Consider the following 26,146-nt stretch of genomic DNA (forward strand, 5'->3'; position numbering starts at 1 on the left):
AAAGACATGCTCCTAATGAGGAGACGGGGAGGGGGCAAGAAAGGCTTCATGGAGGACGTGGCATTAGAGACGGGTCTCCAAGGATGAGTAGGAGTTTTTCCAAGACCGTGTGCAGTAGAGGCCACCCACATGGAGGAAACAGGACACGCCAAGACAAGCGATTGAGGCACACAGGGCCTGAGGGGCCGACACACGATGACTGCGGGACAGTGAGGTTAGAAGTGGATCATGAGGGGCGAAGAACTGGGTTTTGTTCTTTTCGCCGTTGTGACCCACGCAACCCATCCATCAAAAGGAGCTTTCCTGGGGACAGGATCTGCACACTGCGGGTGAGATCAACTAATGGAAAGGGATTTCCCGGAATATGACTGGCATCTAAAGGAAAGACGGACGGTCGTTCACACCAGAGTTCTTCCAGAAGACGCGCAAGTGGTGTTTGGTGAAGCCTTTGTTTTCTGAGTGGGCACTGCGTCATGATGGAAAGTGGGTGGCGGCTCTACAAGTCTGAAACCAGTGGCTCCGTGTAGGGAGCCTTTGCTCTACCCATTAGATTCTTGTGCGCTCGCCCACGATTGAAGGAAGCTTCCACCATCGCCGGAGGATGGCCGAGCTACGGGGGGCATTTTGTAGTTGAGGGTGAGTTTTTAGCTGCTTGTGGCCAGCCTGGGGTCTGATCCTTTGCAAATTGCACTTGCCCTGGCCACACGGTGACCGGGCTGTGCCTGGCAGGGGGCTCCCCGTTGCCGTCCCGAATAGCGACAGGATCTGAATCTCCCGGCACGAGGCGGGTGTGGGATGGTGCGGAATCCAGGCGGTGCAAGAGGCTGTGGGTTGAAGGCACTTCAAAGCAAAAGGGCTGGCCTGTGTGGCACATATTTAAGTCAGCTGTGGGAAAACAGGCACACAGCAGTTATTTTTAGTTTGTGTTAGAAACTGGAAGAGCCAGACTTGCTCATAGAGTACTGGCCCTGGATGTAGGAGAGGAAGACTTTTTCAGCTCTACCCTCACTTCTGTGCCCACAGACAGGGGGAGGGAGCTGAGGAAAGACAGCAGACAGCACAGCCAGCCCATTGTGGGCTCGTTCGAGTCTATCATCACCGTCTCCAGACTTATTCCATCCCCGAGGGCTCCAGCCTTCCTCCGGTTCCACCTGCTCCTTCGTAGAATACCCCTCCCTCTCTGAATGCCCTCCCAAGGCAAGACCCAGAAGTTTCTTTCTTTTTTGGGTGTGCAAGACTGATAATAGCTTGAATTGACCCTTGCAGAAGATTTTGTGCAAGGCTGGGTACCTTAATGTGAAGAAGAAAGCTCTAGCTGGACTCTGACATTGGTCACTGAGCAGAGCATCTGTCGGGGACGTGGGGTCCTTCTTGACACAGTTAAAGCACAGTATGTAGGTAGTTTCTCATCCCACGTGTGCATACACTCAAATTTGGCTGGCACCAGGTAGAGCTTGGCTTTTAAGGCTGGAAAGAACCGGACCAAACGTCCTGTCTTTTCTGTAAAGAAACCAAGACCCAGAGGATTGAAGTAAGCTAAGTTCAACTGTATAGGTATTTTTTGGGCACCTACTCTGTGCTGGACAGCATGCTTGACGCAGGGAAGCAATGGTTAACGTGATCCAGTACCTACCTTTATCTCTCCACCATCATACACCCACCTGCGCAGACTCAGAGTGGGATTGTCACTTCTGTGGCTGGTCTGTCACTGAGAGTGGACAGATAGGGCACCAGATTCTTGGCCCGGATGGAGCTGTGTGTGAACAGTGACTCAGAAATGGTTTCTGTCGAGTCTAGGAACGGAGCTGGGGGAAGAGTAATTGTCGTGACTCTGAAGTCTTGGGAGATAAGGGAAGATCCAGCAGGCAGGGGTTAAAAATGCAAACTGAGGGGCGCCTGGGTGGCGCAGTCGGTTAAGCATCCGACTTCAGCCAGGTCACGATCTCGCGGTCCGTGGGTTCGAGCCCCGCGTCAGGCTCTGGGCTGATGGCTCAGAGCCTGGAGCCGGTTTCCGATTCTGTGTCTCCCTCTCTCTCTGCCCCTCCCCCGTTCATGCTCTGTCTCTCTCTGTCCCAAAAATAAATAAACGTTGGAAAAAAAAATTTAAAAAATGCAAACCGAGGAATTTGGTGGCTATAAGCTTCTCTTAATTCAACCGAATTCAACAAATATTTGTTGAGTGACTGTTTGTGCCCGTGACTGACAAGGGTACCGAGAACACAAAAACGAATGAGGCCCGTTTGCTAATGTGAGAAAGTCTGTGACACGGTCTGCTGTGGTTTTCAAACCGCAGGTCCCGGCCCGCCAGCAGGTCATGAAATCGGCCTAGCGGATGATAATAAGCACGACTCAGGGGGAGAAAAAAAAAAAGGAAATAAAAGAGAATAGAAGAAGAAGGAGAGTGCATCAAATATATTAAAGGGAAATAGCGTTTCACAAAATCAGGACTTTCAAACTTTCTTTTATATCAAAATCCTCCCTGAGAACGTGTTAAACACACACATGTATGCATGCTATAAATCATATGTGTGCATGAGTGTATATATATATATATACATGCTCACAATGTTTTCTGAGCTTGTGTATGTGTATTTACACATATGTAATTTATAGCATGCTTGCATGTATATGTTTAACAGATTCTCACCGAGGATTGTGATATAAAAGAGAGTTTAGAAGTCGTGGTTCACAGTACCTAACGTTGCAAGGGCTGACATTTCAGGCATACGTGCCTGTGGTGGGACCCCGGCCAATCCGTGAGCGACAGCGTGGCAGTTATCCAGTGCCACAGTGACCCTGCCTAGCAAACAGCACAAAACCTCAGTGGCATCCAACACTCCCCGCTGGTTTCTCACATGCCCACAGAGTCAGCTGTGCTCATCACGCCCGGCTGGCTTACGTGTGGAAACCAGCAGGCTGTCAGCTGATCTAAGACCTGAGTGGCCGGGACGCCTGGGACAATCTGAGATGAGTGTCCCTCATCTTCTAGCAGGCTAGACCTGGCGTGTCCTTATGCTGACGGCATAAGCAAGAAGACACGTCCAGTTGTGCAAACACTTTTTACGCCTCCGTTTGCGGCACGTTTTCTAATTTTCCATTGACCAAAGCAGCAAGTTTCCACGCCAAATCCAGAAATGAGGTGGGAAGACATTGTAACCTGGCAGGTGACGAGGGCCATTTTCACAGTTTGCCACAACAATGAGCGATGAACTTGGATTTGCTTTGATTGATTCTGTCCCCAGGCTATTGGTCTTCCCTTCTCTGATCTTGACTTTCAACAGCTGGTGCCTAGGATTCTGGAAGGTAGGACAGGAGCCTCTCTTCCCTTTGCAGGAACATCCTTGTCCCTCTAACTCTGCATTTGGTTCCAGGGGAAAGTTCCAGTCAACCGTTCCAGCAAGGGGAAGGCTTCATCCCACTTCTGTTGTGGAAGGAAACCAGACGTGATCTTACTGTGACCTTGGGCAAGTTACTTATCTTCTTTGGTCCTCAGTTTCCCCACGGTAAAGGGAGGGGGGTGACCATATGGGTCCTAAGATCACTTCCAGCTCAGTCTTTCTCTGGCTCTTTCCCTGGTTGTCTTGCTCGTGGTACAGATCTGTTGCTCCTGTACTCACTCGTCCCTCCAGTGCTCGTGGCAGAGCACATCCACCCTGGCCTTTTTCTGCCAAGAGTGAATATTGCCTCAGAATTCTCCTCGATATAGTACTTGATCACTACTGTTGATCAGAATACACATGCAAGGTCAGCTGTGTCCTACTTATTTGGTGAGGCTGGAGGAAGCATCTCTCTCTCTCTCTCTCTCTCTGTCTCTCTCTTTCTCTCTCTAAACCACTAGGAGGCCATGGAATCTACCCAAGCAGCTGGAAAAGCAGCAATGTATTCATTTTAGACTAATTTAGAGAAGCAAGCTGGGAAATGCTCGGGTTCCTCCTTGTAACGAATTTGGATCCTCTTAAGAGCTTACACAAGCTATAAAATCTCCCTGTGGTGGGAAGTCTTGAATACTCGCTGAGGAAAGGGAGAGGATTTGCCTCTTCCAATGTCACCACACTTTTAACCACACAACATATGACCATAACCAAAATAAGAAAGTAAGAATACCTCCAAGTAAAGGGGAATTTGAAGGCCACCTTTAGGGTACCAGTCACCTGAGCTAAAACAATCCACTCTGATTTTTAGACTGTCCAGAGGAGGGACGGGAGTGATAGCGAACGGTATAGGTCTTGAAGTCCATATATCTCCACAGTCTATTCATCTGTCTGTGTTCCCCTGGGAGCTGGCCCAGGACCTCGGGCAGAGGCTGGGCACCAAAACATCGAGCTGGGCGATCAGTGACCTGGTCAGCGGCACAGACAGCCTGTGTGGGGATCCTGGTTCCAGCAGTTACTAGTTGTGTGAATTGTGTGAAGCTGGGAAAGTTCATTGGCCTCTCTGTGCCTCAGTTTCCCTATATTTATTTGCGTGTTTATTTGTTTGTTTGTTTAGAGGGGAGAGGGGAGAGAGACAATCCCAAGCAGGCTCAGTGCTGTCAGCGTGGAGCCCGACACAGGGCTCGATCCCGGGAACCGTGAGATCACGACCTGAACCGAAATCAGGCGTCGGACGCTTGCCTGACCGAGACGGTCAGGCGCCCCTGTTTCCTGACATCTAAAATAGGGAACATAATCTCCTTTACAGAGTTGTGAAGGTTGATGGAAACATGCAGATAAAGTGCCCAGTGGCCAGCTCACAAGATCAAGGTTAGAGGGTGTGGCAGTGTTGCCTTAGGCTGCAGTCATTATTTCAAAGCTGAAGCTACTCTTTTGATCTTCCTGCTCCGAACATGGCTAAGACACCATCTTTCTTTAGAGCCGTGGCTGATGGTGGCTTTGAGAGTTCCCGGAACAGTCACCCAGAATACCCCCCCCCTCCCTTTTTTTTTCGTCTTCTTCCCTAGGTTATGCTATGACCTTTTGGCACACAGATGCTTTCACCATGTAGGTTCGTCGCACAACTCCCTGCAGCCTGCCTCTTTTCCTCTTCCTCGGGACGATCTGCCACGGAATCTCCTAAATTTCAACCCGTAGAACTCCCCAAACCCTCTGGAGTTATTTTCTCTTTGAGAATCTTAAGAGCACAGGATCATATCTATTTTCTGAAGCTATAGAGACAGCCGCTCAAGGAACAGATTTTCAAAAGGATACTTTATTCGATTAATTAGTCAATTCCCTTGTCGGAGATGTGAAATTACCCCTAAACCATCCTGACTGAGGAGACTCTTACAGTGAGCAGCACGGAGATGTTGGGTTGTAACAATAGGAGAGCTCATTTGCAATGCAAATGAGCAACCAGCAGGCAAATGAATCCTTATGGGAAAACCACTCTAATCATAAAAACCACTTGCTTTGGGGAGACTGCAGTGTAAGGACAAGCAGAATCATAGCTCCATGAATTCCCCTCTAATATAGGATATTAGAGAATTATCCAGGTAATTTTCTATGAAATTGCATTTGAGTAAAGCAAAATGCATTGCCGGGCAATAGATAATATCTTTAAAATGTGACTCCACAATTGTAGACTGAATTATTTATGGTTGTCACTATAGCTATGATAGTTTGGAAATAAAATAGTCAGGCTTTTCTCCCTGTTTTTATTTGTAGGAAAACAAGTCATTCAAGCTTTTTAGTGATACAATGTGACTTGCTGTCAATGGCAGTTACGAATTTTCAAGCTCTGCCAAGCACAGGAGTACCCAGAAGGGACATATGTTTTCTCTGCTTTGTGTTCCAAATTTGCCTTAAAAAACATGCAATTATGTGAAGGCCTGATTTATATTTTCAAGGAAAAGCACAATAATGGCTCTGTTTTGTAGCCGTGTTTCTCCAAAGCGGATTTATATTGCTGCCTTTTCAAAAGAAGTTGGCTAATGATCATTGGATTTTCGATTTCCGTCATGACATATGAAAATTTGATGAGGTCTGAGAGATTTAAGAACTGTTTTCTTAAGTGCAGTGGAAATTTAGTTAACAGCGTTTTGTACTGCAAGCTTGAAAAATACTTACCTTTCATCCATTTCATTATTATTATTATTGTTATTGTTATTGTTATTATTATTATTTTGGGGGGAAGGTGGGGGAAAGGGATGCAGGAAAAATTGTTTTTGTAGCCAGGATGGAACAGAATGATTAGGATAACAAAGAGTGAACCCTAGAAGATTGGAAGGCTGTGGGAGTGTCATGAATGTAGGAGGAAGCAGGGACAGATAGGGTATTTCCTGGGGATGGAGAGATGGCTCTGGGGAGAAAATGAGGCTTTTTGGTTACATTTATAGTTTAATGAAGATTCCTGTAAAGCCCCTTATAAATCATATAATCACACCGGCTGTAGATTTCGTGCCCTTCATTACTACTATTTATGATGGCGTTCACACTCCTCTTTCAGCAGCATTTCTAGTAAATTTATTGAGAGAAGATGAGTTAGTCTCTTTCTGGATTGGGGAGCCCCCTCCTGGGAGGTAGGGCAATTTTTTTGTTGTTTATTCTCTTTCAGTAATGGAAATAGAGCAAGGTCAAAGGCCAATTTCACATAATCAGGGAGTTAGTGGACAAATAATTGCACAGCGTAAAATTTCAGGAAGTTTTGAAGTTAAGAGGACAGTGAAAAGACAGAAGGAAGGATAACATACATGCGACATGTTTTTATTGCCTTGTACAAACCTAGAGTCACTTTGTGAGTTTAGGGATACATGTCTTATGTAACATATAGGCCCATAAAGTATGTTGTATGTTTACAATCATAAAGACACAGAAAGATACGATGTAAAACAATGGGAATGATAGCATGTCTTCCCCATCATTTTTCAATCTTAAGGGAAATAATTTTCAAAGTCTTTAAACAATTGTTTTACCCCCTGGAATTCACATCTAGGGTGCAGGATGAGAAGTCATATGCTCTGAGAGGTGCCATCTTGGTAGACCTCAGATTCACGTACTTTTTTCTGTATGTGTTGTATGTAAGCCTCGTAAACTCTCATCTGCTTTTTTTGGATCTAGAGAGGTTTGGTCCAAGAAATTTTTCATTCGGTGGTAATAGGTTTTGTTGGGTAAGGGCAATGGTCCCTCAGTGGGATGGAATCATCTTTGATACGATGGAGATGATTCCCCCAGTCAGCTTTTTAATACTACCTTTTGAGTTCAGGCCTTACCAGAAAAGCTCTACAGGGAAATTTTAACTAGAAACTTCGGGTGGAGCGTTTTCCCTTCTGGAGCTGGGTTTCCAATTTGGTTCCTTGATGAAAGCAAATTAAAAAGTAATTATGGGACCATTCAAGATAGAATTTGAAAGGTACTTCAATTTTATGAAATGATGTGTCTCTCAATAGCTTGGGTGTCGGTCTGAGTTTTATGGTAAAGGCCACCACCTTGGAAGCTTGGAGGCTGGACGTAGTGATCTCAGAGGATGATTCTATTGGGGAAATAGCCAATTTCACCCTTTGGTATCTTCCTCAAGTCTCGTGACATGGTGCAAGGACGCCGGAGCTTAACTTGGCTTTACTCACTGGGCACAGTTTATTCATTCATTCTAAGCCAGAAGTTTAGACATTTTCATTTATAAAAGCCTAATCGTTGAGATGGTAGCTCAGAGGCTGGGGGTGAGGGGAGGCAACCTCTGGTGGTCTGTTTATAGAACTAAGGACAGATGACTAAAAGACAGCTGGTTTCCCTCACACCCAGTGTACCAAGGGCCCTCTAGCCGTAGCTTCAGAAAATGCTCCCAGGTCACTTCTCCCAAGACTTCCTCTTGGTTCAGCCTGGGTTGAGATGGGACTGGGGCCAGAGGATGTGGCAGAAAGCAGGACAGGACTACTACTGAACAGGACATCTGACAGGAAAGAAAGAGAGTCTCTGTAATATGACGTAGCAAAACATTTTCAGTCTCCCTTTCCCCATTTCCGTCTAGGTCCTGACAGGTCTTCAACTGTCCTCTCCTCTCCTCCTCCTACCTCGCTACTTCTTCAGTCCTTCCAACCCCATCCAGCCAATCTTCCCCCAGAACTGGGAACTAAGAGGTCAGTTGAATTGGAATAGAGGCTAGAAAAATGAGGGTTGGGCTATCCTAAGTGTTATTCGGAGGCTTAGCTGTCTCATTGTCTTCTCATAAAGGGAGAAATTATGGGCTTCCAGAAGTTGCATTTTATGGGCATTACCATTAGTATTATATGTTTTTAACTTTTTTTCTGTTTTGATGAGATCGAACATCTAATGACTCTAGAAGGGCTACAGAACATAAAAGCACTCTTTCAGGTAAGACTTGACCAGGTAAGCTTTCTAGATATTCACTGGGTAACTTGATTCTCTCTTCCATGGTTAATTTTTCGGTGAAAAGTACAATCTTTTTAAATTCCTGTAAAATACCAATGAAAAAAAAATTCTCCTTGGTTGTCATTTCTTAATGGAATTAGAAACAAATTGCGAATGCATGAGAGAAATGAACAAGGGGGGATAGAATGTTAGAAGTTGACAAGGTTTAGGTAAGTCTAATTAGACATTCGATCCTTTGGGTTCTTGCTCCTAGACTAAACAAAAATGCAACTATGTTCATCACTAATTATTCTTTTTCCCTCTAAGAAGTATGAAAAGAGAGGAAGACAGCTGCTGGACATGGAAACATTCAAATGCATAACGAAGCAGAGTATGAGGTCACAGAGTAAAGTAAATGTTGGGTTGTTGAAATCACAGTTAAAACTTCACCTGTATGAATGAATTAGGCTTGATGTTCCATCTGTAAGATCACTCTCAATTCTAAACTGTGATTTCTGCTAGTATCTACCTGATTCACAGAACAGTTTATTTGGGAAAATATTAAAAAAAATTTTTTTTCTGTAACGTTTATTCAATTTTGAGAGACAGAGAGAGACAGAACATGAGCGGGGAAGGGGCAGAGGGAGGGAGACAGAATCTGAAGCAGGCTCCATAGGCTCTGAGCTGTTAGCACAGAGCCCGACGCGGGGCTTGAACTCACGAACTGCAAGATCACAACCTGAGCCGAAGTCGGATGCTCAACCGATTGAGCCACCCGGGCGCCCCGGGGAAAATATTTTTAAATTATTTAAAAAATACTAGACCAACAAGGTATTTAGAGATTTTTATTGAAAAGAAGGGAAAAGGCTCTTGTTGGATCACTAATTATGTCTGTAGACGGTCCCCGACAGATGATAGTTTGACTTTAAGATATATGTGAAAGTCATATACAGTCAGTAGAAGCCATATTTTGAATTTTTATTTTTTTTCCAGAGCTAGTGATGTGGTCTGATCCTCTCTTGCAACGCTGGGCACAGGCACAGTGCCTAGTCAACCACGCGTTCATGAGGGTCAAGCTGACAATACGATGACAACCCTCAGTATAGTATTCAATGCTTTATTATAAAAGAGACTTTGTGTTAGATAATTTTGCCCAACTGGAGGCTGATGTAAGTGCTCTGATCACGTTTAAGGTAGGCTAGGCTAAGCTACGATGTTTGATAGGTTAGGTATATTAAATGCATTTTCTACTTAAAATATTTTCGATTTACAGTAGGATTATCAGGACCTACCCTGATAATCCTAAGTGGTGGAAGATCTATCTGTTGTTTCCAAAGAGTGTGGACATCAATTCTACCCCCAATCTGCTGGAATTAAAAGGTTTAAACATTCCCTCTGCCATCTCGGTTAGCTCAGTTGTTAGCTCAGAATATGAAATCTTGCGGCGCCTGGGTGGCTCAGTCGGTTGAGCGTCTGACTTCCGCTCAGGTCATGATGTCGCGGTTCACGGGTTCCAGCCCCAAGTCGGGCTCTGTGCTAACAGCTTGGAGCCTGGAGCCTGCTTCGGATTCTGTGTCTCCCTCTCTCTCTCCCCTTCCCTGCCCCTGCTCACACTCTCTCCTCTCCGTCGCTCTCTCTCTCAAAAAGAAAAAAAAGAAAAAAAGAATATGAAATCTTAATGAATGGCCATTCAGGCTCCTTTAGCAAATTACCACGACCTGGGTGGCTTATAAATAACCAACATTTATTCTCCACAGTTCTAGAGGTTGGAAGTCTGAGATCCGTGTCAGGTGAGGGCTGTCTTCCAGGTTGTAGACTTCTCCTTATGGCCTCATGTGGCAGAAGGGACTTGGGAGCTGTGTGGGGTCTCTTTCATAAAAGCACGAATATCATTCATAAAGGCTCCCTCCTCATGAGGGAAGCACCTCCCAAAGGCCCCACCTCCTAATACCATCACATCAGGCTTTAGGATTTCAACATATGAATTTGGGGGTGGGGTCAGGACACAAACATTCAGTCCATAGCAATAGATAATTATATTTATATAATTATTATGTATATATAATCATATTATGATAGAAGGGGCTCTTTAAGCTCTAGTGACTGAGGTTTCCTGATTACATCATAAATCATATATAAAAGCAAATTCAAGGTAAAGCTCTTTGATCTTGTCCCTGGAATTTGAGCAAAAACATGCCCCTTCTAAGTATAAGCCCACAGTTTTAATGGCTACAGTAGAAGTTTAGGTGTGTCTAAAATTTCTCCTACAACGAGAAATGATCATTAAATGGAACCTATTTTTAAACAATCTCTCCTCTATTTGTGCAATACTATACAAAGAACTTCTGTTTGGAGGAGAGAGTGTTTTAAATGGATAAATTATTGGGTGATTTACCAACATTCCAGATCTTTTTAACCAAAGCTGTCTAATTACTTATATTCTAAGAATGCCTGGTCACCTAGTCAGCCATTCCCTCCCTTATCCTCTCATTCATTCATTCACTATATATTTAGTGGGCCAGTATTTACTTAGTGAATATTTACTAAGGCTTTGTTTTAGTCCCTGTGGCACACAGTCAGTCAAGATATAGTCTCCGCCTTCAGAGAGATCAGAGCCACTCTAAAATTCAGGGGTGCTTGGTGGCTCAGTCTATTACGCATCTGACTTCGGCTTGGGTCATGATCTCACAGTTTGTGGGCTTGAGCCCCGTGTCAGGCTCTGTGCTGACAGCTCAGAGCCTGGAGCCTGCTTCGGATTCTGTGTCTCCCTCTTTCTCTGCCCCTCCCCTGTTCGCACTCTGTCTCTCTCTCTCTCTCTCTATCAAAAATAAATAAACACTAAAAAAAAATTTTTTTTTTAATTCAGCATGGGGGCCGTGGGGGCATATCATCCAGGCCAGGCAGTTGGGCCTGGAGGAGACAAACCTTGGGCTAAGTTTTGAGGGATGAAGGGAATTGCTTCATAAAGGAGGGACAGACAGGCAAGGTCTTCCAGAAGAGGGAACAGCATTTCCAGAAGCACGTAGGCAAGAGCCAGCATACTGCTGTTATACCTCTAGGGGAATCTGGGCAACAAAATGTAGGACAAGGATCAGATTATTTGGGGCCATTTGTACTAAGGTTAATTTTATCCAGTCTATCACCGAGGAGCCATGAAACTGTGCCTTTCTTATTTAATCAAACAATTAATTGATTTTTGACCGTGTGACCATACCGTCTTAGAATCTTTACATATTTCATTTCATTAGTCTCTGAACAGCAGAATAGCTTTGTCGGAAAGCATTCCTATTCTTATTTTGTAGCTGAAAAGACAGAGGGTTGGAGAATCTGAGTAAGTTACCTGAAGCCCCTCAGCTACTCAGGAAAGCCTTCGGGATTCAAACTCTGGTCTGAAACTAATGCTCAATATATCGGTTAAGATTAGGTTCACCTACAGGGTGACAGAAAATGCTAAGCCACCAAGACGGAAGCAAGATAAAAATTCTTTTCTCTCTCACGTAAAAAGTCAGGCAGTCAAGGGGCTTCATGAAGTCGTCAGGGCGAGCCTGTCCTGCTTTGCTGCTCTCCCACCTTCCGCACGTGGGCTCCTCTTCATGGCTCACGATGGCTGCTCAGACTCCAGCGGACATGCTCTCATTCCAGGCGGCAGGCAGAGAGAAGGGGCAAAAAAGGATGCACTCCTTTCCTTTAAGGACAGTTCCCAGAAGCTGCCTGTGACGTTTTTAACTTTTCCATCAGAAATGAATCACGTGTCATATATAGCTGCAAAGGAGGCAGGTAAAAGTCATCTTTTTTCCAAGGAAGCATGTATCCTGTTAAAAGTTGTGCGTTCTCTTAGTAAGGAAGGATAGCTAACACCCCCACGTCCTCTCCACTGTTCTAGGGTTTCATAGTCTAGTCCCTGCTAAAAACCAGGAAGTACCTCCTTCGCTCTTTCTAGGAAATGTTGACTTAGTCAAAATTTAATGCCAGAAAAGGGCAAGGGCACTGAAGAATAACATTTAGGGAGAGCACGGTGCACAGGGTGAGCATTTCAGACGTAGGTGGCATCTGTAGGAACGGGAGTCTTAGTCCCAAAGTCCACCAAGCCTTTGGGTTTTGGGTGAGTAGAGGAGGTGATACCCTATTTTCTTATTTCTATATCTTTGCATGCACTGTTCCCTTTGCCTACAATGCTCTCTTCCCATTTTTTGCTTAAGAAATGACTCTCTGAATCCTGATTTTTTTTTTAACGTTTATTTATTTTTCAGACAGAGAAAGAGAGAGAGAGAGAGAGCATGAACGGGGGAGGGTCAGAGAGAGAGGGAGACACAGAATCTGAAACAGGCTCCAAGCTCTGAGCTGTCAGCACAGAGCCCGACGCGGGGCTCGAACTCACGGACCGTGAGATCATGACCTGAGCCGAAGTCGGACGCTGAACCGACTGAGCCACCCAGGCGCCCCATGATTTTTTCTTTTAATATCCTCAGAATCTAGTAACATGTGCATGACACCTGCAGGTGACAAATAAATGTTGTTGAATGAACGGATGACATGAAGGCAGTGTGGCCACCGTGAACTTGAAGGGGTCTGTCCTAGCTTTCCTAGAAATTAAGAGGTGCTTCTTTTTTTTTTTTTTTTTTTTTAAATTTTTTTTTTCAACGTTTATTTATTTTTGGGACAGAGAGAGACAGAGCATGAACGGGGGAGGGGCAGAGAGAGAGGGAGACACAGAATCGGAAACAGGCTCCAGGCTCCGAGTCATCAGCCCAGAGCCCGACGCGGGGCTCGAACTCACGGACCGCGAGATCGCGACCTGGCTGAAGTCGGACGCTTAACCGACTGCGCCACCCAGGCGCCCCAAGAGGTGCTTCTTTTAACCTGACAGCGGTCTATGGTTACCTGGGGCAGAGAACTAATCATTTTGCATCACCTCATTTGCTTGTTTGTGACCCCGCTAAACAGCGAATGCTGTGAGGGCAAGGTAACATGCCTTTCAGCTCTTGAGGCCTCAGCATCTGGCACCGCCCTTGGTATACCACTGGTGCTCAACCTGTGTTTCTTCTATGCGTGAGTCAACGTGTGGAGGAAGCAGGCAAGCGTCTGTCAGAATCCCGCATCATCACACTGAGAAGGCAGAGCCTTGGGCAAAATCCATATGCATAGACATATCCCCACCGCAGCTCTGGACTGGAAGAGAGACCATCTGATGGCCCACGTCCTGCCTGAGGGCCAGCTCCTGCCGGGGCTTGCGATGATGCGTGACCCTTGCCGGATACACCTTGTCCGGAGCTCCAAGATGCCCCGGTGCACCCACAGCTCTCCTCCACTCTGCCTTGTGGTGACAAGGTGGTCGAGGCGGGCAGCCTGAGCCCAGGCAGCGATTTCTCCCATCCTGAGCTTTTCTGTTTCCAGTTCCATCTCTGGCCCTAGGCTCTTCTTGAGTCCATCCCTCTGGGTGTTTTGGTTTGTTTGGATATCCATTTCAAAAACACTTGTTCCATATTATGTGCATGGTATTGTCTAGTTGCCATGGTGAAGTCTGCACTGTCAGCCGCATCCGGGAGGACGATACGTCTCCATTGGAGCATGACTTAGAAGGAACTGGGGCCGTGCTGAGTTCCACAGCCAAGGTCTTTGCTCACAACCTCTACACTGGCACGGAGTGTTGATTCACCAAGGGGCAATGCCTTGGTGTCTTGAACACCCAGACATTATCTTATTTTTACCCTTTAACTGCCATTACTACACAAAGGCAAACACACCCGGGACTTGTAAGAGAAAAGACAGCATCTCACTCCCCCAGATAGATGTATAACCTTTCCATTTCTTTTGAAGCTACCTTCTGCATACATTCCTGAAATTACAGAAGCTTGGGGTTTGAAACGACTTTAGAGGTTACCGAGTATATAACCCCTTCCATGCTCAAATTTTCTTCTCTGAGAAGCCATGAGTCAGCATATGCCTGAATACCTTCAGCTAGAGAAAACACGGTGCTTTACAAGGCAGCCCATTTCAAGGTTAGAGAGCTCTGACCTTAGGAACTTTTTCCCCTTTATGAACTGAAATCGGTCTTTCTTGACATTTTACCCATTAGCTCAGTTCTTTTGAGCCACCATAACAAATTACTACAAACTTAGAAGTTTAAAACAATACTTATTTATTTATTTATTTATTTATTTTAAGAGGGGGTGGGGAGGAGAAAGGGCAGAGAGAAAGGGAGAGAGAGAATCCCAAGCAGGCTCTGTGCTGTGGGCTCAGTCTCACGAACCATGAGATCATGCCCTGAGCCAAAGTCGAGAGTCGGACATTTGACTGATGGAGCCACCCAGGTGCCCCCAACGATCCATATTTATTATCTCACATTTTTTGTGAGTTAGGAATCTAGTCATGGCTTAGCTGGGTTCTCTGCGGTAGGGCGTCTCATGAGCGTCTCATGAGGCTGCAATGAAGGTGGTAGCTCTGATCGGCGTCTCATCTGAAAGCTTGACTGGGGAAGGATCCACTTCCGAGGACACATGTTGTTGCCAGGCTTCATTTCCTTGCTGGCTGTTGCCCAGAGGCTGCCCTCAGTTCCTTGCCATGTGGGCCTCTCATTAGGGCAGTTGACAACAGAGCAGCTGGCCTCATCAAAGCTAGCCAGGAAGAGAGCCTGTGAGCAAGGCCCAAGTTAGGTTCTCATGTAATCTAATCATAGAAATGACACTACCCTCTACATTAAGGTATTCTATTGGCTACAAGCCAGCTGCTCAAGGGGAGGGGATCACATAGGCCATGAATACCAAGATAGAAGTTCTAGGAGCCCCAGTATCTCATGGGGAAAGAGTTTTAGGGTCAGCGCACTGAACTCCAACTAACCACCCTATTCATGTTTTGGAGCAGGCATTCCAGAGATCTTTGAGCATGGTGCATTTTAATATGAAATTTATAAATTGGAAAAATTAAGATTTCCTCTCCTTCATCCTCTCCCCCAACAACCTAATAAAGAGTTTACTCCTGTGCCATCTATAAATGGGTTTTTTTTTTTCCTTCCTTTCCAGAGGATTGAACAAATAGAACAGCTTTTCATGAAAATAGACTATGAATCAGTGGGCAGAACTGAATGGGTAAGCTGGGTTATGCTTTATAGTCAAATTGAAGATTAGTAAGGAAAACACAAAAACTGTTGGTGCCGAGTATGATATGTCCCTCAGTGCCTTCATCTACTTGAAACTGATCTGAGAGGATATACTTGTTCACAATTTTCAAATTTCATAAGGTCAGGTTAAACTCGGAATAGTTTAACTGGGGATTTCAGTAGCTAAAGCAAGTTTCAAGAAGAGTGTCCTAAAACCGGAGAATAAAGGATACATTTGTCACCTTACCCCAAAGCAAAAGTGAAACATCTGAGCAAGAAATTCGGTGACGTAATTGGATCAGTTAATACATGTCAAGTGTTTAGAACAGGGACAGTCACAAAGTAAATTCTCAACAAATATCATCATTATTATTAATGTTACCTAATTTTGATTGTATAAGAATAAGGAGCTGAGACACCTGCTTTAAACATTCTCTGCCTTTGTGTCTGTCAGTGCCCTTCTATTGTTCCAGGATGAATTAAGTTCAAAAATGACTCCTCTATTCAGACCTGGGGCCAATTCTCCAACCAAATCAATACAAGTGTTTACATTGCCATCTGATTTGAATAGGAAATCAGGATTCCGGAGAAGAGAAAGCTCTAGCGCAGTGGGGCTTTGGGGGCAGTGGAGAGAAAAGAGATGTTCCCAGGCCCTACAGGTCCCCCCCGCCCTGTGCCTATGACCATAGTTCTTCCCCCGAGGTATACCGCTGAGATTCTAAATGAGGCATATATCCTGGTGGGTGGGAACTGGGCAGTGGGATCAGTAAGGACTCGAGTCTCTGGCCAGCCACTTACTAGTTGTTTGATCTTAGGCAAGCTATGTAGCTTTTCAAAGCTTGGGTTTCCAAATTTGTAAATGGGAAGAACAGTGGTACCTATCTCATACAGTTATCATGAGAATTGTGAGGAAGATCTAGTTTGCGTGGAACATTGCATACTTTCAATCACCACCATCACCATCTGCTTTAGAGAGACGGAGAAAGAGACTGGAGGTGGGGAAGGGAGCCCAAGCTGGGTGACAGACCTCCAGCCCCAGCTGAACAGGCACACTCAAGTATTACTCTTGAGTTTTCGGCATACAAATGAACCAGTTTCTACAAATAATTAGGTCGTGTCCAAGAAAGGAATTATCCATACCCTGATGGTAGAGAGAACTTTTGAAAGGAAGATGCGTAGTAGATGTTTAATGAACCTCCTTTTACCCTCCAGGAAGGCTTCTGCACATATCTGCAGCTCGAGTATTCAGAGCAAGCGGATGCTTGGGCCTGACAGAAAGAGGTTTCCTTCCATCTGCCTGCTGTGCTGCTGAAGTTGAAAAGAAGAAAGAGAGTTTCTGTATGTGATTTTCATTTGCTAAGGATGCTGAGTGCTCCAGTTTGATTTTATTTGCTATTTTAAACTGCTCTTCAAGTGGCATGATTACAGAAATTGTGTCCTTGAATGTAATATATTCACGTTGTCTTTTGCTAGTCTATAGAATGCAAATAAAATATGATCTCTATATGTAGTACAAGATAATGCTTCATTTTGCTTCTAAAATCAGATGGAGTAATGAATTACACATGATTCCATCATGGAATTTGTCGTATGTCTTAATGAATGACAAATGGAAAAGAATTTTCCTTCTTTTTTTTTTTTTTTTTTCCTGTTAAATGATTATTTCAGTTTAGGTAGCTAGCTATCCTAGGGTTTGTCTTCAGAGAACTTATTGAATCACAGAATCAGAAATTCAGAAGGCAAAAAGCATCTGGGAAGTAGACTTAGGATAGGAATAAAAATGCCTGACCTATTTCAGAATATATGCTCTCTTTAAAGTCTTTATTAGTATTGTTATCTCATTCAACAAATAGGTGAGTCTCCGACATAGCCTAGGCTCTCTGCTGGGTGCTGGGGGTATAGAAACTCACCTTTGCCCTCTGGAAACTTATCATCTACACTAGAAGTTCCTTGCAATCTTAAACCCGTTAGGTTGTGAAATAGGCCCGCCCTAGAGAGAGGGAATAAAGGTGGCTCTTTGAATCTATGTAGTAAGTTCTTTCTACTTGAAGGAGAACATCAAATTTTTAAAAACTATCTTTTTTTTTTAAAGTTTCATTTATTTTTGAGACAGAGAGAGACAGAGCATGAGCAGGGGAGGGGCAGAAAGAGAGGGAGACACCGAATCCAAAGCAGGCTCCAGGCTCCCAGCTGTCAGCACAGAGCCCGACGCGGGGCTCGAACTCACGGACTGTGAGATCATGACCTGAGCTGAAGTCGGACGTTTAACCAACTGAGCCACCCGGGTGCCCCTAAAAATCTTTAATTTTAAGCACACCTACTGTCTTATGAAATTGTCCTATTTAAAAAGGTATATTTTTGTTTATTTCCACTCTTCCACACATTAGGACAAGTCCATCAGCCGGAAGCCCAGGTGAGTGACAGATGTCATCAGCATGCCACAGTACAACAAACTGATCACAGCGACTGGGTGAGTGTCTGCAGCTCTTCAGTTGGAAGGAAACAGTCGTGGTATGACATCCATTTCCATGTGTGTTTACACAGCCACGTACACATTTGTGGTATTTAAAAGTCCTGAAGCCCTTTTTAAAAAATGCTGGCACTCATAATATCAATCAAAGCTACTTTGCAAAGTTATGGCCTTGGGTGGCCCATTGCAATGATGTCATTGCCTCAAACAAGGGCAAGAGGCCCTCTTTTGGAATACTTCCAGAGTGAAAGTATGGGCCAGATGGGGAAAATATCAGTCTTGTGACCTTTTAGCACATCTTATTTCAGATTCAACATATATTTTATTTTATTTTATTATCCACCAAAATTCAGTCCAAAGTGCTTTGGACAGATTCAAAAAAGTCAAATCCCCAGTAAAAAATGATGCTCGTTGCTGAAGAGCCTCAGAAGAATGGGTCTGGGGCTGGGAAGGAAGACCCCGAAGGTTTTGCTCATGGCAATGTAAGGAAAATGAATGGGCACCACCCTGGGCTGCTTGGTTACCTCAGTCATGGCCTGGGCGAAGGGGGTGTGGCTTGGTGGGAAGGAAATTGGGAAAATTCCAAATCAACGGGGAAACAAAAGCAAGTTCAGCAGGAGGGTTAGGGGTACAGGGTCGGGGATGGGAAATGTGATCCCGGGCAGAGAGACCGAGGCCTCTGGCTCTGGGGGCAGGACTAAGGGAAGGGGTGGAGCTTGAAAGGAATTCCCACAGCCCCGCCTACTGGGACTCCCCCTGACTCCCCGCAAGCTGGGGGTTCTCTCTTCTCCACCTGATCTCCTCCAGAGGCCCCTGGTTTCCTAGGCTTCAACCATTTTAATGAACAAACAGTTAATCCAACCTCAGATCATCGAGGCTACTAAATACAATTAAATGTAATAATTAAAATATATTTGTTAATATATTAAAATGTATTCATATAATTAATATTAACTACTAAAAAGCAATAAACCTGGGTGTATACTTTCATCCGTCCCAGTTTGATTTTAAAAGCCATGCTTGATAATGTAATTATCATGTGTTTTGCACACGTAGCAGTTCAGAGATTGCAGTCTCCTACTAGAGATTCTGAGCTGACAATTCAGAAGATGAGGCAAGGCTTATGACAGCAGGAAGCCACTTGAGCTTCAGGGCAGGTGACAAGGAGGTGGAAAAAAGGACATTTCACGCTGAGGGAAAGACAAAGCTTTGGAATTTAGAGAGTGACCCCTGTTTGTTCCATGCCAACAGGTCAAAGCAGTAAGTTGTTTTTCTAACACCCACAGTCAGCTCCAAAGTAGACAGGCTAACAGAGGAAGGAAGGGGTCAAGGGTGCAGGCTGGAAAGGTGGGAAATTAGGGGAGCACCGAGTTAACCCTTTAGTCTACAGAAAGACGCTTGGCCCTCCACTTTGCAGATCTTTATTATATGCAGTAAATAACAGCCCACATTTTGAGCCCTTAGGAAATCCCAAGTCCTGGACTAATCACTTTCGCACACGTCCTCCCATTTAACTCTCCGGAAAGACAGGAACTGGTAGGATCCCCATTTTTACAGGTAAGGGGCCGAGTGGTGAGCTGGGATGTAATGCCCCAACTACTGGCCTGTGCCAGCCTCCTGATGGTCAAGGACAGGCCGGGCCGGTTTAGAAGCAGGCAGAAGACATGCCCCCAAACGGTAGGATAGCAGAGGGAGGCCTCAGGTTCAGCTAGAGGGGTTGCTTGGTATGACAGGTGTTTTACTGATCAGGGGTCTCTGTTTTGTGGAATCCATGGAATATAAAATATGTTTTACAAAAGTGAAGTGAGGAGTGTAAGTTTGCTCCAGCTGTGCTTGATCTTTGAACAGAAACCGTGAAATCCAGCTCTATGAACTCTCCAACCTGGAGCCTTACCGTCACATCGGCGGCCTGGAAGCTGTCCCTCTGAGACTGGACTACTGGTAAGAGCATCTCCAGAGCCAGGCGGGCCTCAAGGGGGCGCTCTCACCTGGTCAGCCGGGCCTTCCCTCCTCTCCCCTTGGGCAGTTATGTTCAGTTGTGTTCAATCAGTATTGAATCAGTAAATGTCAGTATCAGTTTCAGTAAATGTCAGGGTTTCCATGCAGCCTGTGGTGACCACATCACCCATCACAGTACTGCCCAGGAAGGAGGGCCCTTCTTGCATCTAATAAGGAAAGGGAAGTCTAGAGATGTGAAATGATTCTTAGAGGCATGCAATTATGAATTAATCTGTGTCTTCAATGTGACTGGATTAACTTTCCTGAAACTCGACTCGGACCATGTTAGTCTGCTTTTTAATGGTTGCCAATTCTCTCTCCAAAAATATCCATACCTTTAAGAGAGCATCCAAACACCCCTCTGCCTTTCCGGCCTTCAGCCCCCCTGAAGCCTCAGGCCTCCCAACCACCAACATAGCTAAATAGAGACCTCTCAAGTTGGGTCAGGCATCGTCACCACCACGCTGCTCCCAATGCTTCCCTCTTCCCCAACCACCCATCCCATCATGTTTCTTGAGCACCTACTGAGCATACTCGTTGTTGGATGTAGGACCTGTGCGTGAGTGAGACGAGATTCCCAGTGTCGCAGAGTGGGTGGTTCCTACGGAAATCCTACCATTCTTCATGGTCCTAACCTTCGTGGATTCCCCTGATTCTCCTCTGTACCCAAAAACCAATGTCCCCTGGAAGCTTCCCCATCCTTCAGATGTGGTGGTCCCGCGTGTCGCTGGGGCACAGGTCCCAAGTAACTCTCAGGTGGCACCAGTGCCTTCGTCTCTGCTGTGTGCTCTCTGACCCCTGCCCAGTGACCGGCAGGCACGTAGCAGGTTCCCAAGAAATGTTTGTTGAGTGACCAAGTCAGAAAACTCTTATTTAAGTAGATGAAAGGAGGCTCCGGTTTTATTTTGCCTTTCGCTTCCCCCTCTTTCTTTTTCTTCTTCTTATGAGATAGAAACCTTTTGGATGCTCAACGATTTCAATAGAATATGTCTTTCAGTTCTCTTCTACCAGTCATTTTTGTATTTTGAGAAATAGGGAGAGAAGTTGATGGATTAAAAAACATGTTTTTAATGTTTTATTTATTCTTGAGAGAGAGAGAGAGAGAGAGAGAGAGACAGAGCACAAGCAGGGGAGGGGCAGAGGGAGAGAGGGACACAGAATCTGAAGCAGGCTCCAGACTCTGAGCTGTCAGCACAGAGCGTGACGCGGGGCTTGAACTCACAAGCCATGAGATCATGACCTGAGCTGAAGTCGGACGCTTTACCGACTGAGCTACCCAGGCACCCCTAAAATGTTGATGGATTTAGAAGAAGTGGTTGGAAAGCAAACTTGTGGCCAAGTGGGTTCTCATAGAACAAAGCAAGGGAGAGAGAACCAGACCCGCCTGGCCTCCCTCTTGTGTAAGGCAGAGCCATCCCCCGGAAGGCCACGGAGCCCCAGCTGTTGGACTGCCCTTCTTCATCCCTATCAGAAGCCCCATTCCTGTGCCAAAGGTGGCCTCTGCCCATACTTCATGATGAGGGCTTGGAGACTTTCCCTGCACTAAGGGGCCCACATGACCATGGCACCTCATTGAGTTGTGTGTAGTGATTCATTGCCTTTTACCCAAGACATCACACAGTTTCCTTGAAAATGAAAGACTGAGTTGTCACTGCTTTCAAGGAAGGACACTTTGATGAGCAAAGAAAGATGACACCTTGAGGGAACTCATTCGTCCAGGCAAAGAGAGTGCAGCTCAGCAGGCTATGCTTGTCTCTTGCTCCCCTGGTCCCCTAACAAGACATCAACGCCCATCAGCCCAGCTCAGGAAGCTGGGCTTCTCCTGGGATGGATTGGGGACCCTGGAGAAGGCAGGACAGGGTGATGGATCCAGAATTCAGCCCTTTTAGTTATCTCTGGGGACCTGGCCAAGTCATGTGTTCGGTCTTGAGGTCGGGTGGCTCATGTGCAAAACAGAGATGGTAGTTGTGCCTCTGGGCAGTGTGGTGAAGTCAGAAGGGCACACAACAGATAAAGGCCTTAGCACAGTGCCCAACAGAGCACCTACTCCCTTCTTCTTCTCACCCGATGTGCTGTGAGCCATGAGAACAATGCTTGATGGCCCCCAGGGCTTCTGTCCCCTTAGAGCTCTTCAGACTCCTCTCATTACATTCTGCACTCTCTCTCAACTCTCAGGCTAGCCTCTGGCCTCATTCAGCTCCTCGGCCTTGCTCAATACTTTCCCCCTTCAGGGCCTTTGCACATGCTGTTCCCTTTGCCTGAAAGACCTCCACTCCCACCTTTCCCTTCAGATCTGAATTTAAATCTCATCTCCTCTGACCATCCTTTCCTAATGGCCTTACCAAACTATGTTCCCACTGACCTTGTTCATTTTCTTTATTGCACATATTATGGGCTATAAGTATAGATGGTGAATTCTTTGTCTACTGTCACTAGACTGGGAGAGCAGGACCACATCTGTCTTGTCCCCCCTGGAAGCCCATACCTATTGCAGGGTATGATACATGATAGCTGTTCAGTATTTTTTTAAAAAATTGAATAAGCAATCAAAACTTTAGTCTCTTAAATCACATGTCGCTAAGATTCATGTTAGGTTGTCTAAACTCTTCGTGCCTTAGTTTCCATGTCTATAAAATTGGTAAATAAAAGTAGTATCCACTTCATTGGGTTTTTGGGAAGATTTCATGAGACAGGACTTGTCAAGTACATGTCTGGCACACAGAAAGGGCTCTTTAAACTCTGGTTTCCATCATCATCATGATTAGATGAACTCTTGACAAGAGAGGGCTAAATGGAGAGCACCCTAAATTAATAAAGACTCTAGTCATGAAGACCTTGTTATGCCTCATCACTCCTGGGGCTTGGAAGTGTGTGTGTGTGTATGTGTGTGTGTGTGTGGGAAGGGGGTCCTTTGCTATGGGCTAGGGATTCAGGAGCTGAACACACAGGACACCTAGCCTCAAGAGGAGTATAGTCCAATGAATCTGAATATGTTAGTTGGCTTGGGCTGCCATAACAAAATATCAGAGTCAGCAGCTTTGACAACAGAAACTAATTTCCTCACAGTTCTGGATGGAAAATCCAAGATCAAGGTGTGAGCTCGTTCTGTTTCTTGTGAGGGCTCTCCTCCTGACTTGCAGATGGCCACCTTCTCACTGTGTCCTCACATGGCCTTCCCGTGGTGAAGATACATGGGAAAGAGAGAGATGTGTGGTTAAGGGCACTAATCCTATCATGAGAGTCCTACCTTCATGAGTTCATCTAACCCTAATTGCCTCCCGAAGGCCCCATCCCCAAATACCATCACATTGGGAATTAGGGCTTCACCATATGAATTCTGGAAACACAAATATGCAGTTCACAACAGGGAATATTGACTGACATGGGTGTGCACTCTAATCATGGCATCTGTCTCCTGCTGAGAGGATGGAGTCAGTGGTATTGGCCACACACAAGTCGCATCAATGAATGGGGCTGTCTGTCGATGATGTCATTCTCTGACAGCCCCTCCTCTGTTGCAGGGCTGTCCCAGGGGACTAGGAGTGAGGTTCCAGATACTTCTCTGCTCCTGTGAAGACTAGTTTTTTTTTTTTTTTCTTTCATTCTCCCTCTGGTGTTTAGCTTTCAGACACACCCAACAAAAAGCCAATTTGAAACAGCACTTATAACCCATTATAACCCCCACAGACCAGGCATGGGGGTGTGTTGGATGGAGAGGACCCTATGTCACCCTAAAACCTCACTTAAGAGTTGCTGGCTTGATTCCTTACTGATTCCTTGCTAGGCAACGAGCACATAAACTTTGTATTTTATCTCCATTTCATCTCACCACCCCCTCACACCCAGACCTAATCATTTAGAGCAATATTAGAACCAACATGGTATTTATCATAATATCCTGGGAGAGTAGGGTTCTGGTAAGTACAATGAGAGCTAGTTACAGGGACTGAATCCTCCAGGGAGCATTAATCATGGTGTCTGAGTGCATTTGTGGGAGCACATTGTACACTAATTGCCATGTATGGAGCTCACTCTATCATTACCTTTAATATACAATTTCGCATACAATACAACTTCTGTTTTGTTGCCTTCATACCACTGTAGACACACTCTAAGGTAGGCTTCAGCCTTAAAAAGTTTAGATATAAAAGTAAAGCAGAAAGCCAAGAGAAATCTGTTTGATGAATGATAAATGTATGAGCCTAACAGGACCTTTGAATCATAAAAGACATTCAGTGACTATTTTTTGACGAAGCAAATAAATACAGAAAAAAAATCAGTATTTTTTAATCCCAGCTTGATCTACTGCTGATTTGTCTGCTAACCTAGGACAAGACACTGCCCTCCTTACACATAAAAGAAACCAACAACAACAGAAGAAGAAGAAGGGGGAGAAACCCACTTTACAAAGGGATGTAACATCAACTTACCTCAGAAGATTTCTTGGAAGAAAAACTTAAGTTTTTAGAGCCTTTTATTAGAACAACATGTCAGTAAAAAACCAAGTAGAGATTGACTTCACTTCCAAAATTAGAGACATTCCGCTCAGTATATGTAAAAAAAGATGTTTGTATTTTGAATACTACTCATAAAGTGAGCCCTGAAATGTAGAATTAAAAAACCACTATTTTTTCATGTTTGCACCCCAGTGAGGGAGGTAGACAAGCCAACCAATCTGTCTTTACAACATGAGAGTTAAGTGCTGGACAGAGACCTGTGTGAAGTGTGAAGGCAGGGGTCCCACCTGTTTGACTGGAAGCCAACAGCAAAGTCTTTGCCGGGGAGTGACCTTTGAACTGGAGGACAAATAGGTCATGGTCGGCCCAGGGACGGAAAGGACATTCCAATCCGTGGCAACAGTATGAGTATAGGTGGGGAGAGGGAGGAGTGAGAGATATTGAAGTTTTTGCAGAAACCAATGTACTTTGGAATGAAAACATCTTTTAAGGAAAGAGGGAAAGAAAACATCAGGAAAGACAAGAGATTTGCTAATGGAGGGTCATCTCTGCCCTGCTAAGCACTTTGTCTTGCATCATCAGTTCTGTGTGGATTTTATCTTAATAAATATTTCATAGCCTCCTTGTGTTCAGTCTTAGAAAAGGAAATAGAACATTATATTGTATACTACAGCCAGCAATGTATTTTCATTTGTATAGGTCCAACATGGTCAAATAACGGCAATTTCTTCTAGTTCAACTTGTTCTATAAAATACACATGAAGCAGGGTGCTTGGGTGGCTCAGTTGGCTGAGTGTCCAACTCAGGCCCACGTCATGACCTCACGGTTCATGGGTTCCAGTTACACGTTGGGCTCACTGATGTCAGCTCACAGAGCCCACTTTGGATCCTCTGCCCCCTCTCTCTCTCTGCCCCTCCCCCCAGCTCATGCTCTCTTTCTCAAAAATGATTAAGTATTTTTAAATAAATAAATAAATAAATAAATAAATGAAATACACATGAAGCTCACAAAACAGAATTTTGGTAGATTATAGATTTGGCTGCAAGAAATATATTACCTCAAATGTATTTCTGACTTTTTATTTAATGACAACATTGTTTGACTGACATAGAAATACTCTTTGGGGATAATTTGGGTGTCCTTTTTAGAAAGCTTGGATTATATATATATTTTATTCTATTTTATTTTATTTTATTTTATTTTATTTTATTTTATTTTATTTTATTGTTATAAGAACACTTAACATGAAATCTACCCTCTTAACAAATTTTTTAAGGTTGATTATAGGTGCAATGTTATACAGCAAGATCTCTAGGGCTCTATTCATCTTGCTTAAGTGAAACGCTATAGCCATTGACTAGTAACTCCCCATTTCCCCTCTCCCCAACTCCTGGCAACCACCATTCCTTTCTCTGATTCTGTGAATTTTACTACTTTAGATGCCTCATATAAGTGGGATGATGCAGTGTCTCTCTGTGCCTAGCTTATTTATCTTAGCATAAAGCTTTTCTTGCCTTTCATTTTGGTATCACATCCATGAAATCTTTGCTAAGATCAAGGTCATGAAGATTTTCTTCTATGTTTTCTTCTAGGAGATTTATAGTTTCAGGTCTTATGTAAGTCTTTAATCTATTTTGGGTGGATTTGTGTATGATGTAAAATAGGGGTTCAGTTTAATTCTTTTGCATGTGGATATCCAGTTTTACCAACACCAATGAATGGATTACCTTTCCCTTATTGTATAGTCTTGATATTCTGTTTTTGTTTGCTTGTTTTGAGAGAGAGAGAGAGAGAGAGAACACAAGTGAGTGAGGAGCAGAGAGAGAGAGAATCCCACGAGGG

The sequence above is a fragment of the Lynx canadensis genome, chromosome A1 (assembly GCF_007474595.2).
Source record: "Lynx canadensis isolate LIC74 chromosome A1, mLynCan4.pri.v2, whole genome shotgun sequence".
Lineage (NCBI taxonomy): Eukaryota > Metazoa > Chordata > Mammalia > Carnivora > Felidae > Lynx > Lynx canadensis.